Genomic DNA, 26,543 nt, shown 5'->3' with positions numbered 1-26,543 from the left:
CAACGACCTCTTTCTCATAATCATGAGTACTCTTGACTGCTGGTAAACAATTATATTGAAACAGCCTTGTGCAGGCCCCTTTTTATACAATAGGATGATGATCTTCCCCTGTTCTTCTAAATCTGTAATTCATTCCCTTCTTTTAAGGTGGAACATTTGCAAAATACACGCGGGAAAATCTCCCTTTTCAGTTTCTCTTCCTGAAGGTAATAACATTTTGCAGGTCTCCTTAAATAAAATCCAGCCCATGCTGGATCAATAAGAATGATGCCCATTTCCCTAATGGCAGCCGATTGCCATTTGCTATTCAAATCAGACTAGATAAATTACAGTACATGCCAGGGAACAGGCCAGTGAATTAAGACAGGCCTCCAGAGGACCGGCGATATTATTAATCTTTTAAGACACTATCATATTTCTTCTTGACAGTGTGCGTAGACTCACAGACACACTGCACCCAGATTGAAATATCAGCTGCTGAAAAAAATCAATAGTGTTAGAAACACAATAATTTTTGGTCTGCAGGGCCTACACTAAGCAACACTTGTATCCTCCTGTGCCATCTCCTCTCCCACTACCCATTTTCCATTTTTCCCTCCAACCATTTTGCTCTTCCCTTTCCCATTCTCTGGTTTTAAATGCTTGTAAACCCATGTGACAAGATATTGTGAGAGAGTTTCCACTGCTAATGCTAACCATTGTAGTTAGAACATTGGATTTCCATGGATTGCTTGAGACATAATTTCACTGGTCTGGTAAAAATGTTTTAGCATAGGGTTTTTTTCTCCTTTACACTGAACACAGCCCTTGTGCTCTTGGTTCCATTTGATTAAAAAATGCAGATATGTAGGAAAGTGGACATATGAAAAACCTCATACAAAATGGAAGGAAGGGAAAGAAAAACAATGGAAACCTGAACTAGATATGAATTAGAGCAATTCACTGAAGAGTTAGAGGAAGCAACTAAAAAGAAAGGATACAGGGGAGGTGAATAAAGAACAGCAGGAGTGGTAAGACACTTCCAATTACTTTTGGAAAACTTGAATTGGACTACTTCTGCAACAGAGCAGTTCTGTCAGGGCTTTGGTTTCCTTATCTCTCAAATAACAGTAACACCACCTCTCCAATAGTATTGCTGTGAGTCAACTAATAATATATGTGTGCTTTCTAAATCATAAAATGCTGGGTAAATGTTTAAGTATGGTTAACCATTTTAGAATGGCTGAATTTTACCTTTATTAGAGATTTCTGAAATATCTGTTTTTATTTCCCCTCACAAAATTGGAACTTTACCTGTTATCAGTAAGTATTGCTGACAGTTATAGAATTGGCAGCCAGTAGAACTTGAACTAGATCACAATTGCTTCACCAATACTTTTTATATTTTACTAGACCAAGCTTGCTTTTTCCATGTCTCTTTTTACTAGGAGGCATATTAAACAAATACAAAATATCAGAGGAGACAAAAACATAATGCTTTAGTAGCATATTTATTTCCCTGCTACTAGTTATTTCCTGTTTAAAACCTTGCATAACAAAAAATCATATTGAAATAAGATCTACAGATGCTATATATCTTTGCTGTATATCATTATTTTCCATTTTCCTTTACTACTCAGTTAATCTTTTATCTATTCCATTCTCCTGGATCTACTATTGCCAAATCTTTTTTTAATTTTTTTATTTTAATTAATAAAAGGGTTACATGATATTTGCCAGATAGAAGGTGCATTAATTCACATATATTGATACCCTTTCATATGTCTTGGTCCCCATTACCCTCCCTTCCACATCCCCCCCACATCTTGGTTTTCCCCCCTTCCCTGTCCAATTTCAAATAACCAAATACAAATAAATCCAATATATCAGATAATAAAGTGAGATACTGTAACAATATGAGATAACCAAGGGACAGCAAAAGAGATGAGAGATAACAGTACATTAAGGACAACAATCATTCACTGTATGGCTTTTGTTTCAATATCCTGGAGGTCTTTTCAATTAGCTTCATACTATATGGCTTTATGTATCAAGATTTTGCTCTATTGCAGATCTCTGCTAGTAGAGCCCAAGGTTTCTACTGATTATGACAAATGAGGGAAACCATTGAGCCTAAGTTCCTTTGAGTCTGGCTTACTTCACTTAATATGATTGTTTCTAAGTCTTTCCATTTCCTAAAAAATGGGGCGATGTCGTTTTTTCTGACAGCAGCATAGAATTCCATTGTGTACAAATACCACACTTGTTGATCCACTCATCAACTGAGGGACATCTAGGTTGGTTCCATATTTTTGCTATGGTGAATAATGCTGCAATAAACATTATTGTGGTAGTGGATTTAGTATGTCCTAGTTTCTGGATGGTTGGGTAAATGCCAAGTAGTGGAATTGCTGGGTCTTAGGGGAGCTCTATGTTTAGCCTTTTGAGGCACTGCCATATTGCTTTCTATAGTGGTTGAACGAGTTTGCACTCCCACCAACACTGTAGTAGTGATCCCTCCTGGCCACATCCCCTCCAGCATCTGTTGTTATTCGTTTTCCTGATCCTGGCCATTCTAAGTGGAGTGAGGTGGAATCTTAGAGTTGTTTTGATGTGCATTTCTTTTATGACCAGAGATGTGGAGCATTTCTTCATGTGTCTGTAGGCCATTTTTGTTTCTTCTTTAGAGAAGACTCTCTTTAAGTCTTTGGCCCATCTTTTAATGGGATGGTTGTTACTTTGGAGATGAGTTTTGGAGTGATTCAATTTTTTGAGCTGTTGATATATTTTAGATATGAGGCCTTTGTCTGTTGTTTGGTTGGTGAAGATCTTCTACCACTCTGTGGGCTTCCTAATTAATTTACTAGCTATGTCCTTTGCCATACAAAAGCTCTGCAGTTTAATGCAGTCCCACTTCTCCAGCCTTTCTCTTATTTGCTGTGATTGTTGGTCCTTATTATGAAAGTTTCGACCTGTGCCAAGGAGGCCTAGTGTATCTCCTATTCCTTCTTGTAAAGTCTTCAGTGTGTCAGCTTTTACCTCCAGGTCTTTGATCCATTTAGAGTTAATTCTAGTGCAGGGTGACAAAGAAGGATCTAACTTTAGTTTTATGCAGGTGCTTAACCAGTTCTGACAGCACAACTTGTTGAAGAGGCTGTCTTTCTTCCATTCTATTTTTTTGGCTCCCTTGTCAAAGATTAGGTGGCCATAGGTCTGTGGTTTAATATCTGGGTCCTCAGTTCTATTCCATTGGTCTTCAGGCCTGTTCTTGTGCCAGTACCAAGCTGTTTTGAGAATTATAGCTCTGTAATAGAGTCTAAAGTTTGCAATTGAAATTCCTCCTGAGCTGTTCTTTCTGCTAAGAAGTGTTTTTGCTATACGGAGTCTTTTATTATTCCATATGAAATTTTGGATTGCCTCTTTATTTTTATTCTCATCTTAATTCGGTTTTTCATTAGCAATTTAACATGGTTAACCACTTCCTCTTATTTAAACCCTGTGACTATCTTTTGGGACACTTGTCTTTCCAAGTTTTCCTACCTTATTGAGTTCCTAAGTTTCATCAAACTTTTAAAGTAAGTAACTAACAATTCACCCTTAATTTACTTATTATTTGGGATAACCATATTATATTTGACAAAACAATTATCTAGGTTATTAGTGTCTGGCTTTTGAACTTTCTGATGAAGAATAGGATAGGATAATAGCTCTTGGTTTGGTTTCAAACTTCTTTATTCTACATATTCATAAGTGATCTTTTATCGAGAAAATTGCCAAGTAGATACATCTCTATGAATGGCTTGTTTTAAACAATGAACACAGTAAAGGTACAGTGTCTTTATGACAATATTTTACAGACTTTGATTTTAGACTTGTGACAACATAGCTCTTGATAGATCTGTAAAAGCTACTTAAACTGTCTACTGAAAAATATTGACTTCTATTTGGATCTAGGAGTTAACTGAAAGTAGGATTCCTGCCTTCATTTTGTATCTGTGTTCTTTGCTCTGAGCTATCTCTCCCACTCCCCACTAGTCTTTTTGCAGACTCCTGGAATTCAGAAGGACAGAATTGATGGACAAACATCTTGTGGTGGGAAACTGTTCAGCAAAGCTGAGCGGAACAATCCTGTGACCATCACTTAAAACCACATGAACACACCTGTGAGTGTGACTGCTTAATAATTATACATACCTCTCTCTCCCTGATTCCAATTCTTCTATTTAAATCTAAAGTGCATGTCCACAAGGGGAAGATGGTAAAGAAGAACATATTATGTTTCTTTGAATATGATGCCCATGTTAATTAAAATCTTCTTTCTTGTATCTCCTTCAATATTATTATCTCTTTATTTCACATATAGGAATGGATGGACCTGATATGTGGAAATCTTGGAGGTTCCGGGTCTATTAGATCAATTAATTAGAACAAATGAATTGATCTTGCAAAGCTCTTCCAACACTGTTCTTTGAACTATCCATAGCAAGAAGTCATGGTGAAAATTATTCCCAGGCAAAACAAAGTAACCTAAATTTATTTTCACTGCTAGATTTAACATCTAGAGTCTCTCAAAATCATGGAGACTGTTTATCCAGAGCACAGAATAGCCTTTTGTAATATCTATCTTTTGATGTCAGATGAAAGTCCATTTTTGCTTCAGAAGAAGAAACAGTTCACCCTAACTTAGAAATGTGCATGGAAGGAGTAACTGAACAGTTAATTTCATCCATGTCTGACATAGATCCAACAGTATTGCAACATATAAAAGGTCACTAACATGATAAAATATCAGAAAATAGCACAGAGATTATTAAAACATGAAAATATCCAAATATGCCTTTGTAGAGAATCCTAAAAACTTCTTTTCGAAATGAAAATACCAACAAAATATATGAAGGTAATCTTAAGACAAAAAAGGAAATGTTCTCATCATTTGCATGCCACCTGCTGACCTATGGAAATGCTGGTTCTTTTTTTCTGCTTAAATTCCTCCACAGTTAGCTTGCCAAATTCTTAACCAAGGTTTCTCTTTTATCTAAACTAAAACAAATATTCCTTTCAGGTCATGAGCCCATATCAGAAAAATTCCCAGAATGAATTCTTTGGATATATAAAAATAAATATATATATAAATGTATGCCTTTATTATTATTATTTTGGTGTACAAGCTGTTCTTCCAAGTTAAACATTAACCATATTAATAAGATTGGGTGGGGAGAGACCTCTGATTATCAACTAACAATTTTGTAAACAATTATCTCATGGGTTAAGTATTAACTTGAAAAATTTAACTGAAAACTCCAAACAAGCAGGAGGAGCCAAATGGCCATAGTGACAAAATAAAGGTTTTGCTGCTCCTGGTTATCAGACTTCCTTAGAGTAAAGAAAGAAAGAAAGAAAGAGAGCATTTTGGTTGTAGCTGTTTGGTAGGCAGGAAAGTGGGGATGAGTAGGAAAGCATAGAAAAGAAGGAGTCTGAAAGACTCCGTGTATTAATACAATCTTGAGACAAAAAATAAGGTAGATGTATTAAGAAAGAAAATTCATGGAGATATGAATTTACTCAAAATGTCTAGGAGAATGAAGGAACAGTAATAGTATATACACCATTTTCTTAATTAGCAGGACTTAGATACCCAACAAAGGCTGGCCGGTCTACTCTGTCTGCCTATTTAGTAGGCAGGAAGCATTTCAAGACTGGTCTTCTACTTGAAAGGATGGAAGAAGTCTGTTCTGGCTGACCTGTTTCCATTTAATAGAAAAATAAAACTGAAATGTCTCTCTGCATTCCTGAATTACTAAGAACTGTGATATGAAGTTCTATGACATAGTCTATCATCAATTCATCCTCAAGTTTTAGAATTATATCACTGAACAAAAAATAGATCTGGGCAGCCAATTGCCAGAAAGGCTTTTCTGTGCCTGAATATCTTTATTTTAAGTACAATCCCCTAGTTAGAAACTGTGACTCAAAACTGTCAATTAACTTTTTACATGGTCAGAAAATTTATGCAACTTTGATATCTGTGGTAAAAATAAAGTTGCTTTATTTTTAATGATGTTTCAGAAAAAGAAAATCTTAAGATTCTTCTGTTACTATGTTAGAAATTATCCCAGATACTTTCCTTACATTTTTTACTTATTGTCTTTTTTTTTTTGGTCAGTCATAGGACTTGAACTCTGAGCCTGAACACTGTCTCTGAGCTCTTCAGCTCAAGGCTACTGCCCTAGCTTTTGAGCCACACACCACTTACAGTTTTCTGGTATTTAATTGGAGATAAGAGTCTCATGGACTTTTGTGCCTGGGCTGGCTTTGAACTGTGATCTTCAGATGTCAGCCTCCTGAGTAGCTAAGATTACAGGTATAAGCCACCTGGTGCTGATTTATTTTTTAAAAAATAATAAAAAATTTCACAAAGAAGATTTTTAAAGAGTCCCATTTGCACACAAGAAGGCCAAAAAAGGAATACATCAGGAATAATCACTATATAATATATAGTTTAAAGTCAAGAAATGTGATAGATCACATCAGGCCTTGCTTTTCATATTTTTCTTATATTTTAATACATATATACTTATTAGAAAAGTATTCAGACAATATAGATTATACTTTGCCCTTAAAAATTTGTTACACTTTGTAAGATACTTTCATATAACGTATCTTTTCTTTTCAGCATGTTCTGTAATTTCAGTAGATAAGCAGGATCTCTGAAGCATTGAAATAAATGATAAAGAAAGAACTTGAGTAGGGAGGAAAGGGATCCAGGAGCAGGCTGGCATCCCTTAGGCACATGCCATATGAAGGAGTAGCAAGGCAAGCATGGAAATGGGATCATTCTTAGGGGTGCTCAGAGGAGAGGACAAATAAGAAAGATTTAAAATAATTCAAAAGGATATATAGGTAAACAGCAGAGATAAAGAACAAATTTCAAAGTAACTTATAGAACAGAAAAGGGTTTAGTACAAAGAACAAACTCCAAGCACAAACTCAGAGCACAAGGACATTCAGATATTCATAAGGAAAGCTTAAGGGGAGAAATACATCAACTTATATCTAGGCTGATACATAGCTTGACTATGAGGAAGAGAGTCTATCAGAAGTTGGAAAAACTGGTAACATTTGGGAAATAATAATGGTATGTGAAAGCTATGGAGAAGGGCATGGGAGCAGAAAATTGTTAGATACATTTGGGAGCAAAAAGTAAACAAGATTGTTGGAATTGTAATAAGAAATAGTGCTGGAAAGGTAAGGTCAAGGGTAGTATGTACAAGGTTCTTAAATACCGGACAAGTGTTCTACTTAGTAGACCCTTACCAGTAAGATCTGTTTGTGGCTTGTAAACAACAATGACCTGATCACAGTCATATTCTGGTATAAGAAATTGGAAATGGTGCTGCTGGGATAGTACATATGTTTATTTACCATTACAATAACTCAGGAATTAAGTGATATCTGACCTTCAGTGTCAGTAGAAAGGTAAAGAAATGACATATTCCAGAGATATGGTGAGCAAAGAATTATCATTAGTTATATATATATATATATATATTGAACCTTTACTATATTCTAGTCACTGAAATATGTACTATACACGTACTCTCTCTGCTAACACCAAGAGGTAGCCTTGTTCCTATTTTATAGATCAGGACTGAACAGTTTTCTCAAGGATGTGTACTTAGTGGTGAAGCCAGAATTTAAGGCCAGCAAATGAGACTCCACATCCTGTTCTCTAATTTCCCTAGGCATAAGGTTTCTGGTGGTGACGTTTCTATGACTACATTTAAAAGAATTTTAGTGACTGATTATGCTAGCCATATGAGCCTGGGGTTCTTGGAATTCTTGATTTTGGAATTTTGGTATGATGAGTATAACAGTGACATGAGGAATAAAAATGCGGAAATAAAGGCTTTCCTTGACTTAATAGCCTATATTTGTTCTTAGTAGTGCAATTGTTTTTGGAACTAAAGTGTCAGTTCACAACAGAAGTGATCAAAGTTAACTAAAATCTTAAACCTTGTTTAAGAAGGATAGCTGATTATTTTTCCCCAATTTCACTAATGTCTATCTGGGGGATAGCACAGATCTTGTAGAGTCAAAAGATTATGTATGACACAGTCTAGCACCAGTGATGATGCCTGTAATCCTAGATACTCAGATTTGAGGATTGCAGTTTTAAGCCGACCAGATACACAAATTCAATAAATCTTATCTCCAGTTAAGCAGCAAAAAAGCCAGAGTAAAGCTGTTTCAAGTTTTAGAGCACCAGCATTGAGCAAAAAAAGCTGATGGATAGCACTGAGTTGATCCAGAGCCAGACTAATCTTAGATCAAATCTTGCTTAGTCACCTCCCAATTAAACACCAGAGGGAGAATTGCTTTTAACATTGTGTTTAAGAAAGGGTAATTGTGCATAGGAAAGCTGTCTTGGTTCACTGGTCCTATGGAAAGGCAGTGTGTCTATGCAAATACAGAAGGCTCCATAGGCTACTCTTTTTTTTTGAGAAGGAAATCTACAAGCCTTTCTGTGTGTGTGTGTGTGTGTGTGTGTGTGTGTGTGTGTGTGTGTGTGCTTTTTTTTTCATTTGCAAAAACTACAGCAAGACCCAAGGAAAATGATCTGCCAAGTAATTTCCAGTTTAAAAAAAATGTTTTCAGAGAAATATAAAACTATAAAGTTTTAACTGAAGGGGAAATTTTAATTACAGGGAGACAAATCAGCTGAATGGTTTTGCTTGGACTTGTGGGATAAGCAGCAGCCAGTGGGATATGTATCAAAGAAAAAAAAACATGTTTAATTAGCCTTAAGATTTTGTGCAGCTTTGCTCTTCCTCCCACACCTTGTCTGATTCCAACAGGTCAGCCTCTTTTTCAATCAGGCTCTCTCCCATCCTTTTCTTTGCTGCTGTCATGACAAGCCAATGGGAGAATGACATACAGAAGAAAACAAGGTTTGAGTAATTACTGTGCTATGGCTGGTTGTTGTCTAAGCATCATTTTATTTCTCCAATCACACAGGTCCTTGGACTTCACAGCTTCGTGTTTCAAATGAGGGTGATGCTGATTATATTATGACATTACAGCAAAGACAGGCAGATCAGACAAAGTGAATTTCACTCAGTAATTAAACTGTGGTTTCTTTCGTCTAAAGTCCAGGGCAGGATTAATCGAAAGGTAACTCTTTATCATTCCGATTAGTGCTGGGATTTGAAGAGTGAGCTCTATTTGATAGCTATTCCTGAATCTGTCTGACTGGTGGCTTCACATCTGTCTAACTTGCAAAAATAACATCAGCTCAAGATACTTTAACAAGGTTATGCCCTTCACTTTTATTTTATTTATCCAAAGGAAATGCAAATAGACTTAAATATGCTGCCATTTCTACTCCTTCATTTTCTATTATAAAAATGTCCAATAAAGAGAATAAGTCCATGCACACTCTGCAGCATTTTATAAGCATTTTCCCACAATTCCTCTTAGCACTATGATCTTGCATCTTTTTTTGCCTTTTATTACCTCATACTCAGTTGAATAGTTGAATTGTCCAAGCAACAGCTTTTCATCTTGCTCAGAGATTTGACTTTCGTTTTAAAGGACTCAAATGCACCAGAATCTGTTGGATTTAGAGTGAGGAATCTATATTTCTTTTGTAACTGTATTTTATTGTCAGAGTGATATATAGAGGGATTACAGTTACGTTCATCAGGTAGTGGGTACATTACCTTTTGAACAATGATACCCTTCCCATGTTTTCCTCCCACTTTCCCTCCCCCACACCTCCTGCAAATCATCTTGCCTTTCCCCTTCCCTTCCATATTTCAAATAAACAAATAAACATATATACAATATACCTGGTACCAAAGTCAGATACAGTAATCACATAAGATAAACCATAAGGGGGAAAAAGAGAAAAGAAATAACGTCACATAGTATATTAAGAACCACAATCACAAAGATAAATCTCTTGTTTCCATATCCTGGAGTTCATTTCACTTAGTCTCATCCCATATAGACATATGTACATAGCTTTTGTGCTATTGTGTTCCTCTGCTAAGAGAATCCTAGACATATAATAATTATTATGAATGAGGGAAATCACAGAGCCTATATTTCCTTAAAGCAATAGGTGATTTGAGTGTACAGCCAGAGTAGAAAATCATTGAATGCAATACTACCAGCCAACATTATTTACAGAAGACTTACTGAAACAAGCCATTATTGATGGAAATGAGGCCTAATAGTGAAGGGATTTATTTTGTTAGTACTGAGATTTTAACCCAGAATAACATATTTGTTAGACATGTGCTCTCCCACTTGAGTCATGTATGTCCCATCCCTTATTGGTTTGCTTATATATTTATTTATATTTATTTATTTATGATAAAATCATAATTCCTATGCTTTCAGAAGGGTAGGCCTCAGAGATATCCTTTGGCCCAAGTTTCCTGGATAGCTGGGATGACAGAATTACATCAGCATGTTCTACTTTTTTTGCTGAAGATGGAGTCTTGTTAATGTGTGTGTGGGGGGGAAGAAGGGGCTGCTCCTGAACTGTTAACCACTAAATCTGATAATAAATCTTTTAAAGACTTATTTTTGCCAGTCCTTGGGCTTGAGCTCATGACCTGATCACTGTCCCTGGTCTTTCTCAAAGCTAGAGCTTTACCACTTGAGCCACAGCAACACTTCCACTTTTTCTATGTATGTGGTAACAAGGAATCGAACCTGGGTCAGTCTTCGTGCATTGTAGGCAAGTACTCTTTACCACTAGGCCAAACTCCTGGCCTATAAATCTTTTAATTAGAAGATGAAGTTGTGGGACCGGGAGTTTTGCCTAGTGGTAGATGCCTGCCTAGCATGCACGAAGGTTCGATTCCTCGGTACCACAAACATAGAAAAAGGCTGGAAGTGGTGCTGTGGCTCAAGTGGCAGAGTGCTAGCCTTGAGAAAAGCCCAAGAACAGTGCTCAGGCCCTGAGCTCAAGCCCAGGATTGGCAAAAATAAAAAAAGAGAGAGAGAGAGAAGATAAAGTTGTAAGTTAAGGTGGCTTACTCCAGTTCACCTAGCAAATTGGAAAGTAGAGACAGAAGAATCTAAATTTAAATTTAAAGCCAGCATGAGCAAAATAGGAATATCTTAAAGAAAAAGTCAGGAATGAAAACACACATCTGCAATTTCAGCTACAAAGTAGGCAGAACTAGGAAGAAGCCAGTATGGTCAAAAAGCACAAGATCCTAACTAAATATATAACTGAAGCAAAAACTGGTGGGCATGGCTGAAGTGGTAGAGTACCTACCTCCTGCAAAGCAAACTTAAGCAAGTACATAAAAAGCTTGTTTTAATTGTTTTTACAAAGAAAATATATTCCAGAAGTGGATAAGGAGGAAAATCATACAACAACAAGGTCTATATTGACTATGGTTCCTGCTTTATCTCATAACCTTGAAAGTGATGGTTTACTGATTGAGCTCATCACATGGTAACATTATAGTTACCAAGCATGTAATTTAGGTTGACTGTTGCCTAACATCAGGAAATCTCAGAGTTTGGAAACAAAATTGGAGTTAGCTGTTATCTATTTAATCTCTTTTGTATTCAGGTGTCATTTTAGAAAACAGAAAGGCAGAACTGTAAAGATCTGAGTTCAAGTTCTAATCAAGCTTTTCCCCAGTGTTTAAGAAGACACCATCTGGAGTCAAAGTGAATTAAATTACTAGTGGGAAGCCTTTCAGTATCTACTTCACTAAACCTCAATTGTCTTATCTTTATAATGGTACAAAGAATGTCCATCTCAGAGAGCTATTGGGGTTTCACACTAATTACAGTAAGTGTGCCTGGACAGAGAAGTATCAGAATTCAAAAAAAAAAGTCTGTTGAAGACAGATAAAATAATTACTGAATCTTTATGCCTAAAAACTTTAGTTTTAAAACTCAGAGAATGGTTTTCTGGTAGATTTGATTCACTGGGGAAATGGAAAATGAATCCAAATAGAAATGGTTTTCAAATTTTATTGAGCATAAGCATCACCTGGAAGTGATCGTGAGAAATGCAAATTGCTGGGCTCCAATCCCAGAGATTCTGATTTAGTTTGTGGGGTGGATTTTAGGAATATGTAATTTAGCAACCAACCAGGTAATTCTAACCAGGATTGAGAGGCCTCAGTTTGACAAAGATATCAAAGTAGGAATAGAAATTAGTCTATTATTTATTTCCAAAACTACCACACAGAATGGCTTGACCTGGAAGATACCAGGCTTTTTCTATTTCATAGGTCAAAATTCAGTTACACAAATGTAAATTATGTCCAATATAATATGTTCACAGAATACGATTGTGCTCAACAAGTTAAAAATGTATTTTCCTTCTGTTAAACATACTTCTGGGGAACTATCATTTCACTATCAGTATTATCTTCATTACTTCTCATCACCATATGAGTACACTGGCATAGATCAGATTCATTATCTATTCCTGCCTTTGTTTTTACAAAATTTAGTTTTCTGAATATTGGTAAATTCTTTAAATATAAAAAGCAACCATATGATTGCATGGTTGAATAAAACATTTTTTAAAAAAGTAGTGATGGTAACTAATAGTAATTTTTAATAGTGAGTGAAATATTTTTAAACATAGATAAATCAGTTTGTTACAATGTAACCTAGATGTCTAGGTTACAAAAGTAGAATTTTCTGGTTCCAAAAATAAATTCAAATGCTTTCATTTCCAAGGTTTTCCTAAGGTAAGGATGATAAGAAAAATTTTAGACATATGCTAAGTGTTTATAATACAATATACTAATAATGTGAATCAATTCTATATTCTTAAAGTTTCTGTATAAGACATGACAAGTGAATTGTGGTCTCTAGTTACCACTGAACAAAAGATTGGGCTAAATAGGTGGAAAGAGATCTACGTGAGAACAGTTCATCTCCATGATAGGACAGTAAAGTGTGCAGTCAATTGTGAGTCAAAGGAGAATCTTTCTGTATAGCTCATACTATGTGTGAGAGGATTAGCCTTTTAAGGTGTCAGAAACTAAGGCATAGTAATTCTCTAAGGATGTTGTGATGACTACAAGGGCCACTGAATAAATATGCAACCTCTTGTTTAATGTAACACTTGGGCAATTTCACAGCATTCCCAGATAGCACAGACTATGGAGGTAAGACAGAAATGAATTTTAAAGATTTTGAGAGCTATAAGATGACACATTAAAGAGAACATTAATATGACTGGTATGTATTTTGCAAGAAGTTAGGCATTTTAGACCACTAATATAGGGTGAGTGTGATTTGGCGACCAAACAGGACAAAGATCTTTTTTAGGCAGAATAGGGGACTAACAAGATGAGCTGTAAGTCAGAGCTAAATACACAACCATACGAAAAAGAGCGTTCAGAATTCCAGAAAAACCTCTTGTAATTTTTGAGTAGAGCTCCTGTCAAGACATTTTCTCAGTGGAATAGCACATCTCTTTAGAATAGAGAATCTCAAATTTTACTATGCATCAGAAACAGTTGGACTTCCACAAGAAAGTTTCTCATTCAGGAAAACGGGGTGAGGCTAGATAATTTCCATTTCTAATGTAAGCCTTGGTAGTACTTATGCTACAAAACATGTTTCAAACCAGTGCTTTAGAAGATGGGAAAATAAGGTTAGGTGAAGAAAGTTGACAGGTGGAGTTATTAAAGAAAATGGCAATTTTTTTAAAGTGGGAAATTGTGAACAATTACGTAATTATTCTTATTTCTTTTCTTTTTTTTTTTTTATTGCCAGTCCTGGGCCTTTAACTCAGGGCCTGAGCACTGTCCTTGAGCTATCCCAAGGCTAGGACTCTACCACTTGAGCCACAGAACCACTTCTGGCTTTTTCTGTGTATGTGGTCCTGAGGAATTGAACCTGGGTCTTCGTGCATACTAGGCAAGCACTCTACCACTAGGGCAAACTCCCAGCCCCATTATTCTTATTACTTATAACCTCCATTTCCCACTTTTAAATGAAGACATAGGAAAACCTACCTCAAGATTACCTAAGGGACAGATATACTTTGACTTTGCAATTTCTCTATTAGAGTCAGGCCCATAATTACGAGAATGAGATTAATGATCAGAAAGAGTCTAGGCCAAATGATTTGGGAACTTTAAGCCAAACTGACCATTTTTAAGTATACCAAACAATTGAAAAGCGTATTGCCAAGAGACTGAAGAAGGAAGGTGGAGTTTTTTTGTTCCAAAGGGCCTCTATCAGACAGTGGCAGACATTTTGTACTAGGGCTACACTAGCTGACATGGCTAAGATCCACAGAGTATTTGCTTTCCCTTTTCTCTTTCTTTGATTGGCAGTCATAGGGCAATAGGACTTTTCTAAGTGTGGTGCACTGTTTAGGCTGCTCTATCTCCTGCCTCAAAATCTTTTCTAAAACAAACCAATTACATAGTATCTATATAGTAAGCAATAAGAGAAAGGGCAGAAAGAAAAAGCAAAAGGCTTAAGAAAATAAAGTGCAATATTTTCAAAGATCGGTACTTTATTTCTAATGACATGGCAAAAAAAAAGTTGTACATGAAGATTTCTGTAGAAATCTTTCTGACAATAGGTCAAAAAAAAGATTTAAAACTAGAAATATCTCTCGATAACATGTTTATTTCCTAGCCATTTATCTTTCCTTAAAAATATGGAGGTATATAATTATAAAGTATAATTAATAATAATAACAACAATTATCACCAGTACAATAGAAATAATGATAGTAAGCATTGTGATAAATGATCGCCATAGCTACAGGGAGAATTTGTCTAAGTATTTTTTCCTTTGTTTAATTTTTACATTAAAAATGTAATCTTCAAAGTGTTGTACAAAGGGGTTACAATTGAACACATTCATTTAGGTGTCAGGTGTCTTAAGTATTTTTAGGACAAGCAGCAGCCAATAATATTGGGGAACAAATGAAAAGCAAAAGATTTTTCTTATAATTCTCAGGAAAACTATCATAGGAAAATGGACATAAAAATTCATACTTTTAGTTAAATATATTCATATAGAAGATACATTCATTTTTATAGATCAGGTCAGGTGGTTTGATAGAAAACATGAGACTAAAATGTCTCCAAAGAAACAGCTTCAGTATGAATTCCTGACTGGTCCCCATTCTATACACGCTTAAGCACCCTGATGCATTTATAAGCAGAGAGAAATACCATTTGAAACGTGTGTCATAGTTCATGAAAAATGCTAGAAAACTATTACTAGATTGTCTCAAAAGTCTTGTATGGTAGCTAAATAGGGCAAATATTAATATTATTGTACCAGAAGTCATCAGAACTAAGGATCCTTTCAAATTATTTATATTGATTCAAACTGAGTAACAGAAAAGAAGCCCAACTGGAGAGTTTCCCTAAGATAAAATGGGGTCAGATGACTAAATAATTACCCAGGATGAAAAATGGCAGAACTAGGATCAGAATGTAGATAGCCCAAGCCAAACTGCTAGTAATTTTAGGCTTTGATAGCTTAACAGTGTTGTGACTTTGTGACTTTCATTCAGGATTTACTTCTTCCTTAAGAATTTTCATAGTATGTCAAGGGAATAAAAAGAGGATGTGGTACTTACTAGTTAAGAATACTGACTTGAAAAAGTCAATCCAGTTGCCCACAGACACAAGGGTCATCAGAATACATCAGAATATTCTTTGCAAGGAATATAAACCAAAGACTACCTATCAGCCTCAAAGGCTAAATTTTTTGCAAAGCTTCAACTTCAAACTATTAGTTTCTAAATTAGTGGTGATGCACATGCATATTAAAATAAAGGATAAATTTTTTTGTTTTGTTATACATGAATTTGCCTGTACAATTTGTGGTACAGTATTTTGGCTTGCTTATTTTTAAGACAGCTACAGTTTTCTTCCAGTTTTATAATACAAGTCTTCTGACTTAGAACATTTAAAGTTTTGGCAAAGCTATGTCATTCCACAGAGTTTTACTTTGAGCCCATGTGGAGAATTTGGGATATGGAAGTCTAGGGAGGACTAGCAAATAAGTAAATATTAATACACTTAAATTGAATTTTTTGATAACACAGGGAAAGATGACAGAAATAAAGGGTATTTACTGTAGAAGGCTGCTTTGTATCCCAAACAACTACTTTTATACTGTGTTTTTAGAGAGTTGTAGAATTTTAGAGGTAATACTACATATTGGATTTAAATTTTTATAAAAACACAGTATCACTGTCAGTAGACATTAAAATTAAATATTAGAATTATCTGTCTAAGGTTTCTGGAGCATGTAAAATATCCTAAATTTAAGACCCTGTTTTAGGAAACTAAACTCTAGTGTGACTTCCTTTAGAGAATGGTCCTTTGAAGAGATAAGGAAGCTTATCAGAATGATAATACTATAAGAATGATGTCCTTCATGGAAAGGAAGAAAGTCAAAGGTGTTCCTATGAGTTCATTAAAAAAAACAAAAACAAAAAAACAAACAAACCAAAACCATTTGGACCCAGCAAACAGGCCTCCTGTCAGTCAAGGAGACAATCAGTAGGGAACCAAATTGCTGACACCTCAATCTTAGGACTTCAGCATCCAGAACTCTGATAAATGAATTTCTGTTATTTAACTACCTACATTGTAGAGTTCCATTGCAGCAGCCCTAGCTGCACTGAAATTCTCTCTGATAGGTAAAAATCATTTAAGTCCAATTTACAGGTACTGAAAACACCAAACGGTAGTTAATTTGAGTGGTTTAAGGTCTGTCCCAAGCAAAAAAATCAACAAGTGGCATATCTACGATTTAACCAGTAGGTCTAAGCCAATATTATTCATCCTCTGGCTTTCACCTTCAAGCTCATAAGGTCCTTCCAGAATTAGTTTTCATATTGACTAGACTATATATTTGTGTAGGTTTCTTCACTGTCTTTGATTTGTTGGAGTAATAGAAAGAAGCATAATTTATTGCCTTTACTTCCCTTTCTTTTCCTTTTCCTTTCCTTTCCCTCCTCCTCCCCCTCTTCTTTTTCCTTCCCTTTCCCTCTCCCCTCCCTCCCTTCTTTTTCTTTGCCTGCCTGCCTTCCCTCCCTCCCTCCCTCCCTCCCTCCCTTCCTTCCTTCCTTCCTTCCTTCCTTCCTTCCTTCCTTCCTTCCTTCCTTCCTTCCTCTTTCTCTTCTTTCTTTTTCCTTTCTCTGTTTCTTCATTCTTTCCTTCCTTGCTTTCTTTTACTTTTTTGCTGCTCCTGGGGCTTGAACTCAGGGTCTGGGCACTGTCCTTGGGCTTTCTCAAGGCCAGAGCTCTACCACTTGAGCCACAGAACCTCTTCTGGCTTTTTCTGTGTAAGTGGCACCAAGGAATCAAACCCAGGGTTTTGTGCATCCAAGGTGTCATTCTACCATTAGGCCATGCTCCTGGCCTGCCTGCCTGCCCAACAGCCTTCCTTATTTCCTTCCTTCCTTCTTTCATTCCTTCTTTCCTGCCTTTTTTTCTTTCTTTCCTTTTTTCTTTCTTTTTCTCTCTCATTTTTTCTTTTCTTTCTTTCTCTTTCTTTCTTTCTTTCTTTCTTTCTTTCTTTCTTTGTCTCTCTCTTTCTCTCTCTCCCTCTTTCATTCATTCTTTCTTGCTTTCCATCTGTTGTGGTTTCCTCTGACCCATGCCTCTTGTAATACAGATGTGAGCCACCAGAGGCTCAGCTTGTTGTTAAAATTGAGTCTCAATGACTTATTTTCACAGCTGACCTACAATTATGATCTGTCCCATTTCTATTGAGTAGATGGGATTAAAGGGATGTTCCATCATACCCATCAGTTTATTTTATAAATGACCATTAGTCACTTGAAGATAATTATCACAGTCATGACTTCTGTTTCCATTTCCCTTCCTTTCTTTTCCTTCCCTTCCCTCTCTTCCCTTCCCTTCCCTCTCATCCTTTCCCTTCCCTTTTCTTCCTTCCTTCCTTCTTCTTTCTTTCCTTCCTTCCATCCATCCTCCCCTCTTTCTTTTGCCAGTCCTGGGGCTTGAACTTAGGGCCTGGACAGTATCCTTGAGCTTTCTCAAGGCTAGGGCTCTACCACTTGAGCCACACAACCACTTCTGGCTTTTTCTTTGTATGTGGTACCAAGGAATGTAATCCAAGCTTTGTGCACACTAGGCAAGCACTCTATTACTAGGCCACATTCCTGGCCCTGAATAAATTTCTTATATGGGGCTGTTATACCATCTTTCCCCCATAACATTCATAAGCAGCCATCTTTAAATATGATCATAAAATATTGAATTTGTTCACTTTAAATCTTGTTAGATATTGTCATTACATTCTTTCTTGTGCTTTGTTATACTCAGGATCTTCTACTTGTCTGAGAGGTGCACTATCATCTGAACTATGCCTCCAATCCTTTGTGCATTGATTATTATTAAGGTATAGTCTCACTTCATATCTAGGCTGGCTTGGACTTTGATCTTCCTACTTGTGCTTCCCTGCAACATTGAGAGGATAGACATGTACTGTCATACCAGGCATTGTGCTTTCCCTGGGAAACAGGCAAATATTGGTCCCAGCCACTGGTTGATGGGATCTCACAATGTCCCTTTTGTTAAGGCAGCTCTCACTGTGACTCCCCTGATCTCTGCCTCTCAAGTAGCTAGAATGATAGGTCTGAGCTACCATGTCTTGGGGTCTGGATAACTTCTTAACTTTTCTATGTACCTGAACTCATGTTATATGCAAATCTAGTGAACATGCTTTCATCTATATCACTGAAAAAAAATGGAAGAACAAGGTAAGGCCTGGTAAATCAATGTATGTTAGTATCAGGGTTTCCCTTTTGGGAGATAGAGCTAGTTACTTGCACCTAATTGTGTGGTTATCCAAGTAGCTTTGACTCTATCTACCTAGATGAGCTACTCACCCAGTAAAGGAGTGACTGGATCACATATTGCAAATGTGCTTTCATGGAAGCCATTCTACTTTCTAGTAAGCACCACTTCTTTTAGGGAACCACAGCACACTGCTTTTATTTTATTATTTAATTCACTATAGACTCTTTCTCAGGTCTGGTATCAAACTATTTATCCTCACATAATACTAAATATTAATATTTGCATTTTAATAATTTCTGAAAATCAGAACATTTTATATTTCTCAACTGTCTAATGGTTTTTTTCTCTTCCGAAATAGTTAGGACAGTAATTAATGGTCTTACAGATAAATCCTCTCAGTAATCTGACTCTCCACTCCATATTTAGGGTCTTTCCCTTTTTCCTATTGTCTTCCAAGGAGATAGTCACTCATGTATAATCACGATATTGTACTCAGAGATGACACATAGTCAAAGATAGATTTACAAACTGGAACCGAAGAGAAATCTTAAACAAGATGTTGTCCTGGAGTCCTTGTCTTTGCTGGTGAGAGAAAATGGGCTATGATTAAGTGTATACATATGACTTCGTTATATATGACTCTGTATGATTTCAGTATTCCAATCCTAACTGCATGCATATTTTTTTCCTATCTTCTTTTCTAAGATTTCCTTCTGCCAAAGATTCAAGACAGCTTTGTGTTTTTCAGCCTTTAGCTGAAAAAGAAAGGAGGGATATGTAATGCTTTTGTTTTTTCCATGAAGACTTCCTCTGAGGCAAGCATGCATGAACCAGACCTTTACCTAATCAAGAAAAGTTGTTTGGGCGGTGGGGGATGGGGAGGCAGATTGGACTTTAAATGCACAAATCAGTTCTAATAAAAACACTGAAATTCAGGTGCCTGAGGTTAGAAATACTGGAGGGAATTCAATTACACTAATTAATATTTAAGAAGGGCTAGAGATCACATACTGAATGTGGGAAACTAGGCCAGTCAGACATGAGCATATGGGGAGGGCAAGATCAACAGATAAAAGTAACAAACAAATCATACATAAATGCTCCAACAGGAATAAAATAGAGAATATAAAATAAATGTTCCAACAGAAGAGGAGGTAAAGTAAATGGTCTACCAGACATATAAGCAAAATGTTCCAACACACACACAATTTTTTTGGTTTTATGTAAACACATATATTATAAAAACGATTTTTCCAAATAAGTTCATAGAAAATGTTACCCATTTATAAAAATAGACTTAATCTACCTTATGTAGATTCATAGCATTTTGTCTCTGCTGTCATCTTCTCACTAGTTCATCCCATAAAATGTTCAAGAAAGCTTGACTTTCATAATATTTAGTAATCTAATGTCTAAACCTACATGGACTCCCAAAGTCTGCCGATTCTGAACTAATTTTTCTAGTTCTGGCTGTGAGCTTAGAGTCACAGCTTATATCACATTCTTTCTTTATAGCTTGTTTTTCACTTATCACCCAGATATTCAATTCGGACTGTTGGCCATTCTTTTGTGTTTTTGAAAGGTTTTAGAAAACACCACTAATGGTACTAGAACCACCTTGCTTCTCTCGTGTAAGTGGTTCTTTCTTCCATACCAGCACTTAACTATCCTTTTCCATCTCTTTTCACAGCTCAGCCTCTCTTTGTCCTTCATCAGAGGCGCTTTGACAACTGGAAGCCAAGAGAATTCACTGAATTGCCCTTTATATTGTACATATTTAGTGTACACCATAATGTTCTGATATACAATAAGTTTGTTTGTCTATTCACAACATCATGAAGAAGCCCAGCAAAGTAGATGGAAACTGAGAATGAGACTTGGACCCTTTTAAATCTCTAGTGAACACAGGTTACAATGAAATGACCTTGGACAGACCCTCTTTGACAAGAGGTTAGAGAAAAACATCGGTAAAACACAAAATTCTTGCTGTGAACGAGGTTAGCCTATAATTCAATAAATAATTTAGATATAGTTTAACATTTAAATAATGCTGAGATAAACCATTCTGAAAGGGTTAAATTGTCCCTAAATAATAAGGAAACAGACAGAGCAAGACTTTCTTAAAACCTGTTTGAACTAAGTTCAGTTTTCAAACTATTTCATAGTTCCCAGACTTACTTTGAGGTACTTACAAAAAGATAGTTCAGCAGTTAAATATTTAATCAACATGTTTTTAAAAATATATAAATGCATAATTGTGATAAAATGACATTCAAATTTAAATATATGATATAAATTTTAGAAACTCATTGGAGACCAATGTGTTATTACAGATTAAATATGTATAATAAAGTTAACTAAGTTTTCCCTACAGACCTCAAATTAAGGCTCTAACTTTGGAAGCGAGCTGTTTGGGGAGTAAAATTCAACTGTTCTATGTGTAACTAGTAAACTCTGCGTCCCATTGTTTCTTTGATACTGTGTAGTACATTATTCCTCATAAAAAGTACACGGATGCTAGGTGCTACTGGCTCATGCCTGTAATCCTAGCCACTTAGGAGAACATGAGATCTGAGGATTATGATTCAAAACTAGCCTGGGTAGGAAAGTCTGTGACACTCTTATCTCCAATTAACCACCAGAAAACCAGAACTGGAGTTGTAGCTCAAAGCAGTAGAAGAAATAAACTTGAACAAAAGAACCCAGGGACAGGGTCCAGACCCTGCGTTCAAGGCCCACGATTGAACAAAAAGCAATATATATATATATATAATATATATATGTTCACATATATATACATCAATATCATAATCTAGATTCAAATTTCTGTTTCTTTTTACATTTGTCATGATACTCTTAATTGATTGATTTAACAATATTCAATACAATAAGTGATTTGATTTATAAAATGAGTTTAATAAATTACTGTTCATTATTTAATATATAAAGAATCCAGTGAGACTTACCTAGAAGAGAGGTTTCTACTAGCTAAAACAATACAAAATACTCCCAGATTAAAAAATCTTATCTAACTCAAGGCAGTGTGTTCCTCATATTTCTTGTTCTAGACTGCTCAGTTTCAGGAAGTATTGATTTGCTAGCTCAGTGCATTGTATGTACCAGATGGATTGAACCCTCAAAGTTGATTTCAAATACTAGTGATTAATTCTTTTAAATTTAAGAAATACAGTAATTTCTCATGAGATGAAATTATCATGATCCTTCAGATATTAAAAAAAATGTCACCTTACCTTATATTTAACCAGTACATGAAATTTATCAGATACCCTAAAGTACTAGATTAGCAGAATTTAAGTCTAAAATTTAAATAATAAATAAGTCAATGGAAATTCTTTTGATTATCTAAGAAGGTCTTGTTGCTTATAGTAATATGTTAAGCATACATACTCAGGTATTTTTCATTTATTAAAATTGTGTTATATCAAAGACTTCAGAAAATCCTTTCCCTAAGGTTATCTGTAGGTAGGAATTATTGTAGACAGGAAGAATACTGTGCAAATTATTTTCTACTATTGCAGAGATCAAACTAGCAAACATTTTCTGAAATGGAAACTAGTTTCTACTTAAGCTAACATTACAAACATTACAGTGACATGTAAGCAACACTTAGTTGAGTGAGATTTTTCATGATCTATCTATATTCAAACAAAAATTTGTGTGCACTTTTATTTTATAAAGGCTGTTCCTTGAAAGTCATGACATTGTGAGGGTGAATAATATACCTCAGTTTCCATTCTGGTATTGCATTCCACTGTGATCTGGGGCATTTAAATTGCTATGCCCACATTTTCATCTCTGGAAGAAATAACAGCATGCCTGTTCTAAAGGACTGTATTAAAAAAAAAAATAAGGGAATGAGGGCTGGGATGTAGCTCAGTGGCAAAGCACTTGCCTAGCAAGTACAAAGTCCTGAGTTTGATCTCCAGTAACCACCACCCCCAAAAAAGACAAAAAATAATAAGGGAATGAATGAAATAATGAATGCATGTTGCTTAACATGTTTTCTGGCACCTGGAACAGCTCCTAAAAATACTAATTGTAATTATTAAAATATCTCAAAACTAGTTGTTCTTGTTATTTTTTCTCTGACCAGATTTTACTTATAATTTATTGACTACATATTCTTCCCTTCTGGAGTGATAGTCTGTTGCAATTTCTTTTGCTGTGAGTCTATAATGTTCTCTGACTAATATCTCTTTTATCTCTGCCTCATTCCTCAGATAGAATTGCAAAACAGTTTATTTCCATAGTCCTGTACTTGATTTTCTGTCACTTTGCTTGTGCTCCGTTCCATTCTCTACTTCGTAGTTTCGGAAGCAAAACCCAAGGAAGGACTAAACATTTGAAACTTTACTGGAACCAACCGTTACCAAAAGTGGCCAAAAAGGATATTATTAAAAATAAATCACACCAGAGAAGAACCACTGATGACAGCAGCTGTGAAAGGCTGTACATGGTGGGAAATCAGTGAACCCCAAAGACACAAAAGAAAAAGGGAGGATGAAACTTACATGATTTACAGGGCAGCCAGGCTTAATGGACAGGCCCTGAGGATTAATTATAGGAACCAGGAAAGTCACTTCCTGGATGAAAATTTGGACAGGACAACAATGTTGAAAGAGTAATCAAATGGGAATTATTGAAATAGAATGAGAAATAAAAGAAAATATTTTGCTCTATTTGATTTCTTTATGGTATAACATACTTTGAGGCAGCAATACCCATACATACCACTCAAGACAGGATGCTTAACAAATGCTTAGCAGTAATACCAATAGGGAACATTATATTTTTAATAACTAAGGTTAGAAATAAGGAAAGAAAAATTAGAAGTAGAATCTAAGCAGAACTAAGGTCATCTTATTCTGTTTTCTGTAACATAAAGTTTCTTTGTTTTTTGCCAGTCCTGAACACTGTCCTTGGGCTTACTCAAGGTGAGAGCTCTACCACTTGAGTCACAGCACCACTTTCAGTTTTTGTTTTGTTTTGTTTTTTTCCTATGTATGTGGTACCAAGGAATTGAATCCAAGTTTTGTGCATGCAATACAGGAAATCTACCACTAGGCCAAACTTCTGGTCCCTATTTTTGCTTTTAATTTTTAAGACAAGGTGTCACTATTTTGTACAGACTTTGAGATTGTGAAGTTCAGGCAAACTTCAATTTGTGATCTTCCTGCCTCAGACTTTCAAGTGCTGGCATAAGAGGCATTTACCACTAGGCCTCGCCAAAAGTTTTTCTTAAATAAGACACTAAAGATTTAATTGTTTGAAACATTTTATGCAGTTAGCAGAAAAAAAAAAACTGGTTTCCAGCATATGCAAAAATATAACTTTCTTTTCTTTGCAGGTGGACCTGCCTCTCAACTACACTAAATTCCTTTAAAAACTAAAAACAATGATATGGCAAAGGACATTGAGATGGTATATAATGTTAGGGATGAAAGTGAAAAATATAAACATGGATGACCAAAATCAACTAAAATAGGACAAGCAAACACTCAATTTTCTAGAGTTAAAATTAAAAAAAAAAACTAAACAGGGAGTTTAGCCTATAGCAGTATGCTTCCCTAGCATGCACAAGGACCCGGGTTCAATTCCTTGGTACCACATACATAGAAAAAAGCAAGAAATGGTGCTGTGGCTCAAGTAATAGAGCTCTAGCCTTGAGAAAGCCCAAGGACAGTGCCCAGGCGCTGAGTTCAAGACTCCGAACTGGCAAAAAAAAAACCCAAACAAACAAACAAACAAAACCTAAACAGAAGCAAAATTACTCTTCATGAGAATAAAGCAATAAAATTTTCTCAAAATCTATATGGATAAACTAGTGAGATTATGCAAAATGTGAGGAAAATGATCATGATTAATCATTTTATGTAAGAAACGAAACATCTAAATATACCAAAACATATACACACAAACATATCTGGTGATTGTTTTAGGAAAAAGAAGGGGAAATACATTGGTGAATTCATAACTTCACTTCTTGAGAAGAAATCAACACTACTACAACAGATACTCATGTTTCATTACCAGTAAGTATTCCATCCGCATTTGTTTCAAATCTCTATCAATAGGAAAAAGATATTCATTCCTATTCCAATCTGAACTGATCTATGGAAACTAATAAAATAATTTTTTTCAGAGAAAATCCTCATCTTTTCAACTAATTAGTTGTCCTGGCTTTTTCCAGTGTAAGTGGATTTGAAAGAATAACATGCAGAAATATGTTAATATGTTACAGTGAATATAGACATTGAGTCAATGTGCTATTTAGGAAAACAGTTTAAAAACCATATAGGAAAACAGCTTAAAACCTTGCTATCTGACTTATGCTATTACTATTTAGGTGACATTTTATTTGCAATTACTAAAATACCTTTTCATCAAAATTAATTCTCAGTGAACTAGGTAAGATGAATATATTTATGACTAAAAATTCAACAATACAACAATACAACTGCTAAGATCACTGCTTCTTTTTTCATTTTTTTAAATCTTTTTTTAGGTGATATCATTTCATGTTACGCTTTTTTGTGCTGGTTATTATTATAATTAATAATTCATATTTTTGTCTTTCTCCTTTCACTCTGACAACTTTTATTTTTAATCGGTGAGCATGTGCCAAATTGGTTTGTTATTTATTTATAATGTAAAATGACAAGGGAATTGAGTATGTGGAATATGATAAAGAGATTTTCTTTCATATGACAAAAATTTCTTAGTAATGGGATGTTCCTTGCTTACCCTTATGGACTTAAGAATTTTAGAGAGGCTAGATCAGATGTCATAGTACTCACATGACAACATGTGGTAAATACATTAAAAAGGACTGACTGCTCATTTATATTTTAAAAATTGTTTTAGGTTTGTGAGGACATCTGGGCATCTGCATAAAAAGAGAATAAGAACAAAAATGCCAACAAACTTTGTAAAACAAAAAAACCCGGGCCGGGAGTTTGGCCTAGTAGTAGAGTGCTTGCCTAGCATGCACAAAGACAGGGTTCGATTCCTTGGTATCATATACATAGAAAAAAAGCCGGAAATGGTGCTGAGGCTCAAGTGGTAGAGCTCTAGCCTTGAGAAAGTCCAAGGACAGTGCTTAGGCCCTGAGCTCAAGCCCAGGACTGGTAAAAAAACAAAAAACAAAAAACAAAAACAAAAAAACACCAAAATAACAAAACCAAAAAACCCTCCATATTCTGATAGGTTCTATAGTGCCAATTAACTAAAAATTCAGACCAAACAGGTCTGTTTGTATTCTTTCCTAAAAGCAAAACCATGCAAATTTACCAGGACCAAACAGGTAAAATTTCAAAGATAGGAGATTTGTACTGAAGGAAAAAAAAAAAAAAAAGAAATGTTCTGTTTGTTGGGCTTTATTGAGAATTAAATAATCTCTTCAATTTTGCCTATAACCACAGACTACATATGCTAAATGCTGAAGCATTCAATGACTGCGACAGCAAACTCCTACTGTGGTATCAAAAACATAAGCAAGCAAATCATTAAAGGAACTGGTAATAGGGAAGAATCAAAAGCCTTCCTAGGAACTCCTGAATCTACACAATGCCAGCTAAGATAAAATTAAGTTTAAGAGTTACACTTTTATAACAAAACTGTTCTCTCATCTGAGCTTCCTATTGTTGGATAAACCCTTTCAACCCATCTTTTGTGTCAAACTGACTATTCAAGGACACAGAAAATTTGATTAAAATACATTCTTCTTCCAACATTCCT

General features: G+C 35.4%; 1 protein-coding gene and 1 long non-coding RNA gene across 5 annotated transcripts in view; one reads left to right on the top strand and one right to left on the bottom strand.

Annotated features, from left to right (window-relative positions):
* The window catches only part of Zbtb20 (zinc finger and BTB domain containing 20), a 703,280-nt gene that overhangs the window by 364,344 nt on the left and 312,393 nt on the right, over positions 1-26,543 (bottom strand). The gene's annotated exons all lie outside the window — the stretch shown is intronic.
* Positions 18,621-23,452, top strand: LOC150069322 (uncharacterized). 2 transcript variants are annotated; one of them, XR_016537803.1, is made up of 5 exons: positions 18,621-18,745; positions 19,212-19,370; positions 19,491-19,600; positions 20,476-20,782; positions 23,115-23,452. It is a non-coding gene; the product is annotated as an uncharacterized LOC150069322 (long non-coding RNA). The 2 variants fall into 2 exon arrangements; XR_016537806.1 differs by lacking the exon at positions 19,212-19,370.

This window comes from Megascapheus bottae, chromosome 1 (assembly GCF_031878675.1).
Source record: "Megascapheus bottae isolate mThoBot1 chromosome 1, mThoBot2.hap1, whole genome shotgun sequence".
Taxonomy (NCBI): Eukaryota; Metazoa; Chordata; class Mammalia; order Rodentia; family Geomyidae; genus Megascapheus; species Megascapheus bottae.
The sequence above is the reverse complement of the archived record's forward strand: the minus strand, read 5'-3'. Positions and strand labels throughout refer to the sequence as shown.